This window comes from Tachypleus tridentatus, chromosome 13 (genome assembly GCF_004210375.1).
Source record: "Tachypleus tridentatus isolate NWPU-2018 chromosome 13, ASM421037v1, whole genome shotgun sequence".
Taxonomy (NCBI): Eukaryota; Metazoa; Arthropoda; class Merostomata; order Xiphosura; family Limulidae; genus Tachypleus; species Tachypleus tridentatus.
Window position 1 is genome coordinate 249,124,816 of NC_134837.1, and position 15,196 is coordinate 249,140,011.

General features: G+C 38.0%; 3 non-coding genes across 3 annotated transcripts; all 3 read left to right on the top strand.

The window, feature by feature from the left end:
- Window positions 1-520: 520 nt before the first annotated feature.
- On the top strand, window positions 521-606 carry TRNAY-GUA (transfer RNA tyrosine (anticodon GUA)). Its single transcript is given in 2 exon segments — window positions 521-557; window positions 571-606. It is a non-coding gene; the product is annotated as a tRNA-Tyr (tRNA).
- Window positions 607-5,397: 4,791 nt separating this feature from the next.
- On the top strand, window positions 5,398-5,483 carry TRNAY-GUA (transfer RNA tyrosine (anticodon GUA)). The gene is given in 2 exon segments: window positions 5,398-5,434; window positions 5,448-5,483. It is a non-coding gene; the product is annotated as a tRNA-Tyr (tRNA).
- Window positions 5,484-10,271: 4,788 nt separating this feature from the next.
- Window positions 10,272-10,357, top strand: TRNAY-GUA (transfer RNA tyrosine (anticodon GUA)). Its single transcript is given in 2 exon segments — window positions 10,272-10,308; window positions 10,322-10,357. It is a non-coding gene; the product is annotated as a tRNA-Tyr (tRNA).
- Window positions 10,358-15,196: the final 4,839 nt, after the last annotated feature.

Here is a 15,196-nt window from a genome sequence, read left to right on the forward strand (position 1 = left end):
TGTATTTTGTTGGGATTTAAAGCTATACGCCAACGATCACACAATTCTGTTGTGTGATTGAGCGATGTTTGAGCTCCACTAGCTGCGACCAATGAGTCTTTTGACGTACTCCAAACAGCAGCGTTAATAGCTTATTGTGACGCATGAGTATACCCGAGTTTGACGAACGGAACGTTGTTGAAGTGTATTGTGTACAAGAGTTATCTGATAGCAGACCCTTGCGGTACGCCTGCTACCAGCCTGAATAAGCGAGAATGTGTTTGATTGAGTCGTGCTCTGGCCTGTATGTTGGCGAGGAGAATTGAGACGCAGCGAATATGCATTTTGAATATTATTAGTTTCTATATGAAATAAGAGTCTGTTCGAGATTATCTTTTCTATAAGTTTCCATCAGATGAGAGCTGAAGGGACTATATAGAGCCCGATGCTCAGTTTTTTGAAAGTTCGGTCGGGTCTGGGCGGAGCTTAGTGACGTCAAGTGGGCTATGCAGTTAAAACAAGTTGGCTTAATCTACAACATCCGACGATAGCTCAGTTGGTAGAGCGGTGGACTGTAGTAAGATTATAGTTATCCATAGGTCGGTGGTTCAAATCCGCCTCGTCGGAGTTTATTTTTAATCCATTGTACAAGGATTCAATAAAAACAGTGGCTTATTTTTACACGTCAAACGAGCCTTTTACTCAAACTGTCACCAGGGCCTCAAGTTCAAACTCCTTCAGTTTAACTTCCCCCTTCTACCTTAACAAGATGGTTATTTAGCTTTTTAGACAATAGAAGAGCTGAAGTAAGAATTAACATCCCACATTGTTCACCTCTCGTCAGGCGTTACCTAAGGTTCTGCACTCAGCCCTCTTTTATATGAATTATATGTTAACGACATCCCTTTCCCTTATCTTAACTACACCTATGCGTCGCAATATGCTGACGACATAGCAGTATGGAGGACCTCACGCGAACCCCTACTGGCCATCTCTAAAGTTCAATTCACACTGAACAGTATAACCACCTGGTGTAACACCTGGCGGGTAGTGCTTTATGCAACTAAAACTCAGGCTATAACCTTTAAACGCAAAATCTCGAGAGAGAGCAAATCCATCCCTAAAGTCAAAAAAGGAAAATGATGAACACTGAGTTTAAATTCTCTCCCACTATTAAGTTTCGTGGCATCACGTTCAACAAGAAACTAACTTGGACTGACCACTTCGAAACCATGCTCTCAAAAGTTTACAAACGAATCTTCTACCTCAGAAGAATCAGTAGAATTCCCAAGGGTTGTAGAACTAAAACGATTCTTACCATTTACAAGATTTACTTTCGGCTGATCATGGAATACGGCAACATGATTAATGCGAACGCACCCCTCAACTACCATAAAAAATTGCAACAAGCCCAAAATCTTGCCATTCGACTGGCATATCGACAGTTACACACCGACAGCTCACCTTGACAAAGCAAGCACCATCTCGCCTCTCAAGAAAAGACTTACCTATCTAGCATCTAAATACTATCGGAAAGATAGCAACCGTACACAATTGACAAGAGAATTTCCACAACTAGCAGCCACCTCACGAACTTGGCAGCGATACCTCTCTCCCTACAACTACATACATAACCTGAATGGTGGGGGGCCGAATAAACAGCCTTAGCAGTGAAAGTGGGTTTTCTCAGGGTACTCCCGTTTGCCCCCACATCAAAATTCTTCGTTTCCTAGGATTTATAGATTCCAGCCCTGAAAAGAGGCCAGTTAGAACACATCATAATCATAACTCGTAATTATCACGATAATTAAGAAATATATATCATTAAAAAAGAATCCTACACTGTACCTAATTTTTAAGAATTGTTTGTGAACCACTGCATCCAGCAGTATTGCATCCGAGTTTAGGAAATCAAATTCTCCAAAGGTATAATTAGCATCCGAGTTGCGTCTGAACATATTGTCTTAAAATATATCTTTCCTATCACTTCATAACTTCTCAAATCTATAAAGTAGGTAATTATTTATAACATACTAAAAGTGCATAATTTCATCGATATGATACAGTGAAGTATGTTGCATTTAAAGCTACATCCGAGTTTTAGTAATGCCTCATTATTATTGAGTTTTCTTTTTTCTCCCCACAATATTTCACCTTGTTCTTTGAATGTTTATAAGAAATATCCACATTAATAATAAGTTAATTAATTCAAGATACCAAAGACAGCAAATAAGAATAAAAACAATCTAGAATGACATTACTGAATCAGAAACTTTTACCAGATTCAGAACTATTTGAATTTAGTCAAAACGAAAGTAGCTGAATATTCATTTATTGGAAAACATAATAGACCGTCTTCTCGTTTGTAATTAGCAAGCTTCCTCTTAGATTCTTTAATCATATCGACATCTAAGGAAGCCAATTTTAGGCTTAATGTGGTCAAATTTTAATTATATATTGACTTATGATTTGGAAAGGTAAGCGGCTGGTCATTCTCTCAACAAGGTCATTTCTATAATTCCTTAGAAAGGATCAAAGGCGCCGCTTTCTGCTCGATTTTTTTTCCGTGTTACCACATCTACAAATACAGTCAGCGATCACTCTCCAGATATAGCAGCCTCATTACGGAATTATGAACTTACAACAATGGAAGCCAAACAGATTTTTCTAAGAATATCGTTCCCTTAAAAGGTTTAATACGGCAGGACAGATTAATGGTGAGGGTAAATGAGAACGTAGGTTAAAACAGAGGTCGACAATATAATGGGTACCGAACACAAATGAAAGGCTCAGTCTGACCTGATGATTTAAATTTATCGGGAAATAACACGTGGAGCGAGTAATCCTCTACCAATTAAAATTCGAGTTCGAATTGCAGTTTACGTTTTTAAATTTTTTGATTCGACATTTTCTCCAATTCTGGTCTATGATATTTTTGCTGTTTTGAATTAAGCAAAAAGCTACACACTGGGCTATCTACTACGTGCTCTGCCCACCACGGGTATCGAACCCCGGTTTTTAGCGATGAAAGTCCGCAGACATACCGCTGAATTAATGGTGGAAGGGCTTGGTTCATGCTGCATCAATTTGATCAGTTTATCAGTTCAAATTCGATTCAGTTTATCATTCCTTGTTTCTTTAGCTCAGTGATTTATGACATATATGTGTAACATTGGAAATTAAGTAGGAGTGAATGAAAGTTTCGTAGTAAGACTGTCTTTTCTAATAATAAAGCCACATTGGGGTATGTGCTGTGTTCACCAAAAAGTTTGTTTTCAGAATTTCGCGCAAAGATACACGAGGGCTATTCGCGTTAGCCGTCCCTAATTTAGCAGTGTAACACTAGAGAGAAGGCAGCTAGTCATCCCCACTCACCGCCAACTCTTGGGCTACTCTTTTACCAACGAATAGTGGGATTGACCGTTACATTATAACGCCTCCATAGCTGAAAGAGCGAGCATGTTTGGTGCGACCGTGATTCGAACCCGCGACCCTAGGATTACGCCTTAACCCACCTGGCCATGCCGGGTCCTTGCAGGAGTGATCTTTTCATAGTTGAAGCTTCACGTCTTCTTACTACATTTTCAAATTCTGCTTTATAGTGTCTCTCCATGTGTAATGTTAGATTAATAAGACAAGGATTCTTTAAAACCATAGTGCAACCAGTTACACTGCAAGTTGCTTTTTCGCGTTCGCGAAAACCAGCGATTATGAAATATGAATACACTTCATTAGTTTCGTAACACCCCATATTTAAAAAATGTAGAAAAACGTAAAAAATAGTGACCAGACAAAATATGCCTAAGAAAGGTCTTCCTGAATACTATTTCTCTCTAACTTTATCTACAAAAGTTGATAGCTAAATAACTGAACTTTAAAGGTTGATAGCTAAATAACTAAACTTTAAATGTTGATAGCTAAATAACTAAACTTTAAAAGTTGATAGCTAAATAACTGATCTTTAAATGTTTACAGCAGATATTTCGGTTTGAGAGTTAACTGGTTCCTAGCCGAGGTTATGAGTCAGAATCAACTCAGAAATTTATTTTCTCTCCACCCCACTCGTGACTGGATATTAGGTTAAGGTACATGAGAAAAAACAACTAAAACGAACGTGCGTATTTACGTATGTAAATACTCATTCACATTACTGACACGTATAAACAAACAAACTGTGGTTATGGATAGAAGGCAAGCAAGTAGCGGCGGAAAAACCGACGACAGGCTCTGACGAGTAAGTATCACAAAGATAAACGACCGGTATGGGACTTAGAGTCCTTCAGAATGACGTTGGATGTATAGATCCTGTGTCAAGAATCTGGTGTGAGGGAAATTGGTTAGTACTCTATACACTACAAATATATTAAGGAGACTAGTGGGTGCGACATGTGTTAGGTGTTTCAGCTAATTTGAGAATTGTTTTTCTTGTTCTGGCTCTTTGATAATATCTTGCGGCTAAATTGTGGGTTATTTCACAAAGTATAGGTAATATCCGTCGTGAATCTAAGTAGCCTTGGGGCGTGTACCTTGGTAAACGATATGCTACACAGGGAACTCGATATCGTAGTGTTTCTAACTTTCGCATGAGGTCATTGGGCATGCTGCACGCGACTATGTATCCATATTCAGTAAGTGGTCTAATATAAGCTTTGTAAATAGCTGGAGTGGTACTGGCCAAGCGTCCTTTGTGGGAAACTCCAATGCGTCTGAAAAAGTATTATGTTGATTGACAGATTTGCAAATTTTGCTAAAGTGATCCGTCTATTATACAGACCGATTGAAGGCGACTCCGAGTTATTTATAGATTTAGTTAATTCTATATCGGTGTCTGGTAGGGTAAGTTTTGTTTGGGTTAATTTATACATTTTCTTTTTACAACATGGGTGAAATATAATTGCCTGTATTTTGTTGGGATTTAAAGCTATACGCCAACGATCACACAATTCTGTTGTGTGATTGAGCGATGTTTGAGCTCCACTAGCTGCGACCAATGAGTCTTTTGACGTACTCCAAACAGCAGCGTTAATAGCTTATTGTGACGCATGAGTATACCCGAGTTTGACGAACGGAACGTTGTTGAAGTGTATTGTGTACAAGAGTGAGCTGATAGCAGACCCTTGCGGTACGCCTGCTACCAGCCTGAATAAGCGAGAATGTGTTTGATTGAGTCGTGCTCTGGCCTGTATGTTGGCGAGGAGAATTGAGACGCAGCGAATATGCATTTTGAATATTATTAGTTTCTATATGAAATAAGAGTCTGTTCGCGATTATCTTTTCTATAAGTTTCCATCAGATGAGAGCTGAAGGGACTATATAGAGCCCGATGCTCAGTTTTTGAAAGTTCGGTCGGGTCTGGGCGGAGCTTAGTGACGTCAAGTGGGCTATGCAGTTAAAACAAGTTGGCTTAATCTACAACATCCGACGATAGCTCAGTTGGTAGAGCGGTGGACTGTAGTAAGATTATAGTTATCCATAGGTCGGTGGTTCAAATCCGCCTCGTCGGAGTTTATTTTTAATCCATTGTACAAGGATTCAATAAAACAGTGGCTTATTTTTACACGTCAAACGAGCCTTTTACTCAAACTGTCACCAGGGCCTCAAGTTCAAACTCCTTCAGTTTAACTTCCCCTTCTACCTTAACAAGATGGTTATTTAGCTTTTTAGACAATAGAAGAGCTGAAGTAAGAATTAACATCCCACATTGTTCACCTCTCGTCAGGCGTTACCTAAGGTTCTGCACTCAGCCCTCTTTTATATGAATTATATGTTAACGACATCCCTTTCCCTTATCTTAACTACACCTATGCGTCGCAATATGCTGACGACATAGCAGTATGGAGGACCTCACGCGAACCCCTACTGGCCATCTCTAAAGTTCAATTCACACTGAACAGTATAACCACCTGGTGTAACACCTGGCGGGTAGTGCTTTATGCAACTAAAACTCAGGCTATAACCTTTAAACGCAAAATCTCGAGAGAGAGCAAATCCATCCCTAAAGTCAAAAAAGGAAAATGATGAACACTGAGTTTAAATTCTCTCCCACTATTAAGTTTCGTGGCATCACGTTCAACAAGAAACTAACTTGGACTGACCACTTCGAAACCATGCTCTCAAAAGTTTACAAACGAATCTTCTACCTCAGAAGAATCAGTAGAATTCCCAAGGGTTGTAGAACTAAAACGATTCTTACCATTTACAAGATTTACTTTCGGCTGATCATGGAATACGGCAACATGATTAATGCGAACGCACCCCTCAACTACCATAAAAAATTGCAACAAGCCCAAAATCTTGCCATTCGACTGGCATATCGACAGTTACACACCGACAGCTCACCTTGACAAAGCAAGCACCATCTCGCCTCTCAAGAAAAGACTTACCTATCTAGCATCTAAATACTATCGGAAAGATAGCAACCGTACACAATTGACAAGAGAATTTCCACAACTAGCAGCCACCTCACGAACTTGGCAGCGATACCTCTCTCCCTACAACTACATACATGGCCTGAATGGTGGGGGGCCGAATAAACAGCCTTAGCAGTGAAAGTGGGTTTTCTCAGGGTACTCCCGTTTGCCCCCACATCAAAATTCTTCGTTTCCTAGGATTTATAGATTCCAGCCCTGAAAAGAGGCCAGTTAGAACACATCATAATCATAACTCGTAATTATCACGATAATTAAGAAATATATATCATTAAAAAGAATCCTACACTGTACCTAATTTTTAAGAATTGTTTGTGAACCACTGCATCCAGCAGTATTGCATCCGAGTTTAGGAAATCAAATTCTCCAAAGGTATAATTAGCATCCGAGTTGCGTCTGAACATATTGTCTTAAAATATATCTTTCCTATCACTTCATAACTTCTCAAATCTATAAAGTAGGTAATTATTTATAACATACTAAAAGTGCATAATTTCATCGATATGATACAGTGAAGTATGTTGCATTTAAAGCTACATCCGAGTTTTAGTAATGCCTCATTATTATTGAGTTTTCTTTTTTCTCCCCACAATATTTCACCTTGTTCTTTGAATGTTTATAAGAAATATCCACATTAATAATAAGTTAATTAATTCAAGATACCAAAGATAGCAAATAAGAATAAAAACAATCTAGAATGACATTACTGAATCAGAAACTTTTACCAGATTCAGAACTATTTGAATTTAGTCAAAACGAAGTAGCTGAATATTCATTTATTGGAAAACATAATAGACCGTCTTCTCGTTTGTAATTAGCAAGCTTCCTCTTAGATTCTTTAATCATATCGACATCTAAGGAAGCCAATTTTAGGCTTAATGTGGTCAAATTTTAATTATATATTGACTTATGATTTGGAAAGGTAAGCGGCTGGTCATTCTCTCAACAAGGTCATTTCTATAATTCCTTAGAAAGGATCAAAGGCGCCGCTTTCTGCTCGATTTTTTTTCCGTGTTACCACATCTACAAATACAGTCAGCGATCACTCTCCAGATATAGCAGCCTCATTACGGAATTATGAACTTACAACAATGGAAGCCAAACAGATTTTTCTAAGAATATCGTTCCCTTAAAAGGTTTAATACGGCAGGACAGATTAATGGTGAGGGTAAATGAGAACGTAGGTTAAAAGAGAGGTGGACAATATAATGGGTACCGAACACAAATGAAAGGCTCAGTCTGACCTGATGACTTAGGTTTATCGGAAAATAACACGTGCAGCGAGTAATCCTCTACCAATTAATATTCGAGTTCGAATTGCAGTTTACGTTTTTAAATTTTTTTGATTCGACATTTTCTCCAATTCTGGTTTATGATATTTTTGCTGTTTTGAATTAAGCAAAAAGCTACACACTGGGCTATCTACTACGTGCTCTGCCCACCACGGGTATCGAACCCCAGTATTTAGCGATGTAAGTCCGCAGACATACCGCTGAACCAATGGTGGAAGGGCTTGGTTCATGCAGCATCAATTTGATCAGTTTATCAGTTCAAATTCGATTCAGTTTATCATTCCTTGTTTCTTTAGCTCAGTGATTTATGACATACATGTGTAACATTGGAAATTAAGTAGGAGTGAATGAAAGTTTCGTAGTAAGACTGTCTTTTCTAATAATAAAGCCACATTGGGGTATGTGCTGTGTTCACCAAAAAGTTTGTTTTCAGAATTTCGCGCAAAGATACACGAGGGCTATTTGCGTTAGCCGTCCCTAATTTAGCAGTGTAACACTAGAGAGAAGGCAGCTAGTCATCCCCACTCACCGCCAACTCTTGGGCTACTCTTTTACCAACGAATAGTGGGATTGACCGTTACATTATAACGCCTCCATAGCTGAAAGAGCGAGCATGTTTGGTGCGACCGTGATTCGAACCCGCGACCCTAGGATTACGCCTTAACCCACCTGGCCATGCCGGGTCCTTGCAGGAGTGATCTTTTCATAGTTGAAGCTTCACGTCTTCTTACTACATTTTCAAATTCTGCTTTATAGTGTCTCTCCATGTGTAATGTTAGATTAATAAGACAAGGATTCTTTAAAACCATAGTGCAACCAGTTACACTGCAAGTTGCTTTTTCGCGTTCGCGAAAACCAGCGATTATGAAATATGAATACACTTCATTAGTTTCGTAACACCCCATATTTAAAAAGTGTAGAAAAACGTAAAAAATAGTGACCAGACAAAATATGCCTAAGAAAGGTCTTCCTGAATACTATTTCTCTCTAACTTTATCTACAAAAGTTGATAGCTAAATAACTGAACTTTAAAGGTTGAAGCTAAATAACTAAACTTTAAATGTTGATAGCTAAATAACTAAACTTTAAAAGTTGATAGCTAAATAACTGATCTTTAAATGTTTACAGCAGATATTTCGGTTTGAGAGTTGACTGGTTCCTAGCCGAGGTTATGAGTCAGAATCAACTCAGAAATTTATTTTCTCTCCACCCCACTCGTGACTGGATATTAGGTTAAGGTACATGAGAAAAACACAACTAAAACGAACGTGCGTATTTACGTATGTAAATACTCATTCACATTACTGACACGTATAAACAAACAAACTGTGGTTATGGATAGAAGGCAAGCAAGTAGCGGCGGAAAAACCGACGACAGGCTCTGACGAGTAAGTATCACAAAGATAAACGACCGGTATGGGACTTAGAGTCCTTCAGAATGACGTTGGATGTATAGATCCTGTGTCAAGAATCTGGTGTGAGGGAAATTGGTTAGTACTCTATACACTACAAATATATTAAGGAGACTAGTGGGTGCGACATGTGTTAGGTGTTTCAGCTAATTTGAGAATTGTTTTTCTTGTTCTGGCTCTTTGATAATATCTTGCGGCTAAATTGTGGGTTATTTCACAAAGTATAGGTAATATCCGTCGTGAATCTAAGTAGCCTTGGGGCGTGTACCTTGGTAAACGATATGCTACACAGGGAACTCGATATCGTAGTGTTTCTAACTTTCGCATGAGGTCATTGGGCATGCTGCACGCGACTATGTATCCATATTCAGTAAGTGGTCTAATATAAGCTTTGTAAATAGCTGGAGTGGTACTGGCCAAGCGTCCTTTGTGGGAAACTCCAATGCGTCTGAAAAAGTATTATGTTGATTGACAGATTTGCAAATTTTGCTAAAGTGATCCGTCTATTATACAGACCGATTGAAGGCGACTCCGAGTTATTTATAGATTTAGTTAATTCTATATCGGTGTCTGGTAGGGTAAGTTTTGTTTGGGTTAATTTATACATTTTCTTTTTACAACATGGGTGAAATATAATTGCCTGTATTTTGTTGGGATTTAAAGCTATACGCCAACGATCACACAATTCTGTTGTGTGATTGAGCGATGTTTGAGCTCCACTAGCTGCGACCAATGAGTCTTTTGACGTACTCCAAACAGCAGCGTTAATAGCTTATTGTGACGCATGAGTATACCCGAGTTTGACGAACGGAACGTTGTTGAAGTGTATTGTGTACAAGAGTTATCTGATAGCAGACCCTTGCGGTACGCCTGCTACCAGCCTGAATAAGCGAGAATGTGTTTGATTGAGTCGTGCTCTGGCCTGTATGTTGGCGAGGAGAATTGAGACGCAGCGAATATGCATTTTGAATATTATTAGTTTCTATATGAAATAAGAGTCTGTTCGAGATTATCTTTTCTATAAGTTTCCATCAGGTGAGAGCTGAAAGGACTATATAGAGCCCGATGCTCAGTTTTTGAAAGTTCGGTCGGGTCTGGGCGGAGCTTAGTGACGTCAAGTGGGCTATGCAGTTAAAACAAGTTGGCTTAATCTACAACATCCGACGATAGCTCAGTTGGTAGAGCGGTGGACTGTAGTAAGATTATAGTTATCCATAGGTCGGTGGTTCAAATCCGCCTCGTCGGAGTTTATTTTTAATCCATTGTACAAGGATTCAATAAAAACAGTGGCTTATTTTTACACGTCAAACGAGCCTTTTACTCAAACTGTCACCAGGGCCTCAAGTTCAAACTCCTTCAGTTTAACTTCCCCTTCTACCTTAACAAGATGGATATTTAGCTTTTAGACAATAGAAGAGCTGAAGTAAGAATTAACATCCCACATTGTTCACCTCTCGTCAGGCGTTACCTAAGGTTCTGCACTCAGCCCTCTTTTATATGAATTATATGTTAACGACATCCCTTTCCCTTATCTTAACTACACCTATGCGTCGCAATATGCTGACGACATAGCAGTATGGAGGACCTCACGCGAACCCCTACTGGCCATCTCTAAAGTTCAATTCACACTGAACAGTATAACCACCTGGTGTAACACCTGGCGGGTAGTGCTTTATGCAACTAAAACTCAGGCTATAACCTTTAAACGCAAAATCTCGAGAGAGAGCAAATCCATCCCTAAAGTCAAAAAAGGAAAATGATGAACACTGAGTTTAAATTCTCTCCCACTATTAAGTTTCTTGGCATCACGTTCAACAAGAAACTAACTTGGACTGACCACTTCAAAACCATGCTCTCAAAAGTTTACAAACGAATCTTCTACCTCAGAAGAATCAGTAGAATTACCAAGGGCTGTAGAACTAAAACGATTCTTACCATTTACAAGATTTACATTCGGCTGATCATTGAATACGGCAACATGATTAATGCGAACGCACCCCTCAACTACCATAAAAAATTGCAACAAGCCCAAAATCTTGCCATTCGACTGGCATATCGACAGTTACACACCGACAGCTCACCTTGACAAAGCAAGCACCATCTCGCCTCTCAAGAAAAGACTTACCTATCTAGCATCTAAATACTATCGGAAAGAAAGCAACCGTACACAATTGACAAGACAATTTCCACAACTAGCAGCCACCTCACGAACTTGGCAGCGATACCTCTCTCCCTACAACTACATACATGGCCTGAATGGTGGGGGGCCGAATAAACAGCCTTAGCAGTGAAAGTGGGTTTTCTCAGGGTACTCCCGTTTGCCCCCACATCAAAATTCTTCGTTTCCTAGGATTTATAGATTCCAGCCCTGAAAAGAGGCCAGTTAGAACACATCATAATCATAACTCGTAATTATCACGATAATTAAGAAATATATATCATTAAAAAGAATCCTACACTGTACCTAATTTTTAAGAATTGTTTGTGAACCACTGCATCCAGCAGTATTGCATCCGAGTTTAGGAAATCAAATTCTCCAAAGGTATAATTAGCATCCGAGTTGCGTCTGAACATATTGTCTTAAAATATATCTTTCCTATCACTTCATAACTTCTCAAATCTATAAAGTAGGTAATTATTTATAACATACTAAAAGTGCATAATTTCATCGATATGATACAGTGAAGTATGTTGCATTTAAAGCTACATCCGAGTTTTAGTAATGCCTCATTATTATTGAGTTTTCTTTTTTCTCCCCACAATATTTCACCTTGTTCTTTGAATGTTTATAAGAAATATCCACATTAATAATAAGTTAATTAATTCAAGATACCAAAGACAGCAAATAAGAATAAAAAACAATCTAGAATGACATTACTGAATCAGAAACTTTTACCAGATTCAGAACTATTTGAATTTAGTCAAAACGAAAGTAGCTGAATATTCATTTATTGGAAAACATAATAGACCGTCTTCTCGTTTGTAATTAGCAAGCTTCCTCTTAGATTCTTTAATCATATCGACATCTAAGGAAGCCAATTTTAGGCTTAATGTGGTCAAATTTTAATTATATATTGACTTATGATTTGGAAAGGTAAGCGGCTGGTCATTCTCTCAACAAGGTCATTTCTGTAATTCCTTAGAAAGGATCAAAGGCGCCGTTTTCTGCTCGATTTTTTCCGTGTTACCACATCTACAAATACAGTCAGCGATCACTCTCCAGATATAGCAGCCTCATACGTAATTATGAACTTACAACAATGGAAGCCAAACAGATATTTCTAAGAATATCGTTCCTTTAAAAGGTATAATACGGCAGGACAGATTAATGGTGAGGGTAAATGAGAACGTAGGTTAAAACAGAAGTCGACAATATAATGGGTACCGAACACAAATGAAAGGCTCAGTCTGACCTGATGATTTAAATTTATCGGGAAATAACACGTGGAGCGAGTAATCCTCTACCAATTAAAATTCGAGTTCGAATTGCAGTTTACGTTTTTAAATTTTTTTAATTCCACTTTTTCTCCAATTCAGGTTTATGATGTTTTTGTTGTTTTGAATTAACAAAAAGCTACACACTGGGCTATCTACTACGTGCTCTGCCCACCACGGGTATCGAACCCCTGTTTTTTAGCGTTCTAAATCCGCAGACATACCGCTGAGCCAATGTGGAGGGTGGTTTGGTTTATGCAGCATCAATTTGATCAGTTTATCAATTCAAATTCGATTCAGTTTATCATTCCTAGTTTCTTTAGCTCAGTGGTTTATGACATACATGTGTAACATTGGAAATTAAGTAGGAGTGAATGAAAGTTTCGTAGTAAGACTGTGTTTTCTAATAATAAAGCCACATTGGGGTATGTGCTGTGTTCACCAAAAAGTTTGTTTTTAGAATTTCGCGCAAAGATACACGAAGGCTATTTGAGTTAGCCGTCCCTAATTTAGTAGTGTAACACTAGAGAAAAGGCAGCTGGTCATCCCCACTCACCGCCAACTCTTGGGCTACTCTTTTACCAACGAATAGTGGGATTGACCGTTACATTATAACGCCTCCATAGCTGAAAGGGCGCGCATGTTTGGTGCGACCGGGATTCGAACCCGCGACCCTCGGATTTCGAATTCGTGAGAAAAAGAAAGGATATTTTAAAAATAAATTCTTATCATCTTATTGTGTTTCTCGGTTAATAACATCACCATAATGAAAAACAAAAATGTTAAGTTGTAAATGAGAGATTTTATTCATATTCCTTTTAGATTGTTCGTTTAGAATGTTTATCTCAAACTTTACACCTAATAATTTTTGCATTGTTAACTTTCGTCACGTGAACCAAAATATAGATTGAATGATCACATAATGAATTAAAAAATAAATTTTAATCTCATGTGCTTGAAAATAGAAAATCATAGCTACGAGTTGTGTCTTGAAAATTTTAATTTGTGGTAAAGTGTCCTCCAGTGCAACAGCAGTAAATGTCTTCCAAGTTAAAATGCTAGAATCATAGATATTATTCCTTTCGGTGGGGCCCACCATGTTCAGGTGGGTTAAGGCGTTCGACTCGTAATCTGAGTGTCGCAAATTCGAATCCACGTCGCACCAAGCATGCTCGCCCTTTCAGTCGTGGGAGCAGCCCAAGAGTTGGCGGTGGGTGGTGATGATTAGCTGCCTTCCCTCTAGTCTTATACTGCTTAATTAGGGACTGCTAGTGCAGATAGCTCTCGAATAGCTTTACGCGAAATTAAAAAACAAAACCTACTCTGACGATAACATTAGGTTATGCTTCTGTTGTTAAACGACATGACATAAAAGTCATTGTTGGAACAAAGTGTTGCCAAAACGAACTGGCTTTACTAAATATTAGAAGTTGTTAATCTGACTGATTTTTACCAAAAATTATTCTATTAAAACAATAAATTTATTCAATGAATTATCTTAATTTTAATTGGTTCACAAAGTAATTTACCAAAGTTTCACTGCCTCGACTTCACTTTTCTGTCTCTCTGTTGGTCAAGCTTGGTTTAACGAAACTTATATATTTCAGTTAGCTATGAAAGGTAAAGTTAGGTTATACTATGTAGTGGGGTGACAGTATTTGCCCAGTCATTTTTGACATGATATACGCTGGTATAAAGTACAAGAACGAGAAGGAAATAATAAAAATAACCAAACCTACTATACAAATTAGACAGATCAATATTGCATGTCTGTCACAAGTACTGATAAGTCACTTTACTACTACAGTTTTAGTAATAATTATGAAGTGTTTTATTACTTCATTTATATGTGCATTATTGTCTTAAGATTGTTTTATATCTTATATCACTGTTCTGAGCTGTTTCGCATCTCATTTATTACTGTTCTAATACGGTACAACACTGATTCTATTCTCAGTAACTGCAGCTGGTATCGAAAACATGCTATAAACTACTTTCTCAACTATTATATTTATCTTTCAAAATTATTGTCTACACTGTACATCATTAGACGTCATAAACCTACTTTACCTTTGTTCTAAATGATATAGAGTTGATCATGGTGAACGTTTTTGATAATGACACATCATATAATATGGTTAATCTGGAAGACTCACTTTATCCACGTTATAAAAGTATAAGGTATGTTTAAGTTCTGGTTAACAGTATAGTATTACACCTATTGTCGCTCACGTTTCTTTTCAGACACTGGCTAAACCTGATGTGGTTTACAAGTGTTTAATATGTGTATCTTTGGTTTTGTATATTCAAGAAATCATTATTTTACAATATTAAGCAAACATCTGGCATATTTCACGTTTATTTATCAAAATTCATTTACTGAAGTTATGTTACCGGACCATATCACAGGAGACGGCTTTAGTGGACATAATGGATGCAGTTTTTCTACAAAGGACAAAGATAATGACATATATGAAACAACTTATGCCCAAACCTTTAAAGGATTTTGGTGATACAACAAATGTCAAGGTTTCAAACTTCATAGACTCAACGGTGAACACGAGAGTTATGCTGATGACGTGGAATGGAATACATGGAGAAGACCGAAACACTCACTCCCAGATGTGGGGATGAAGATACGACCCCTGTA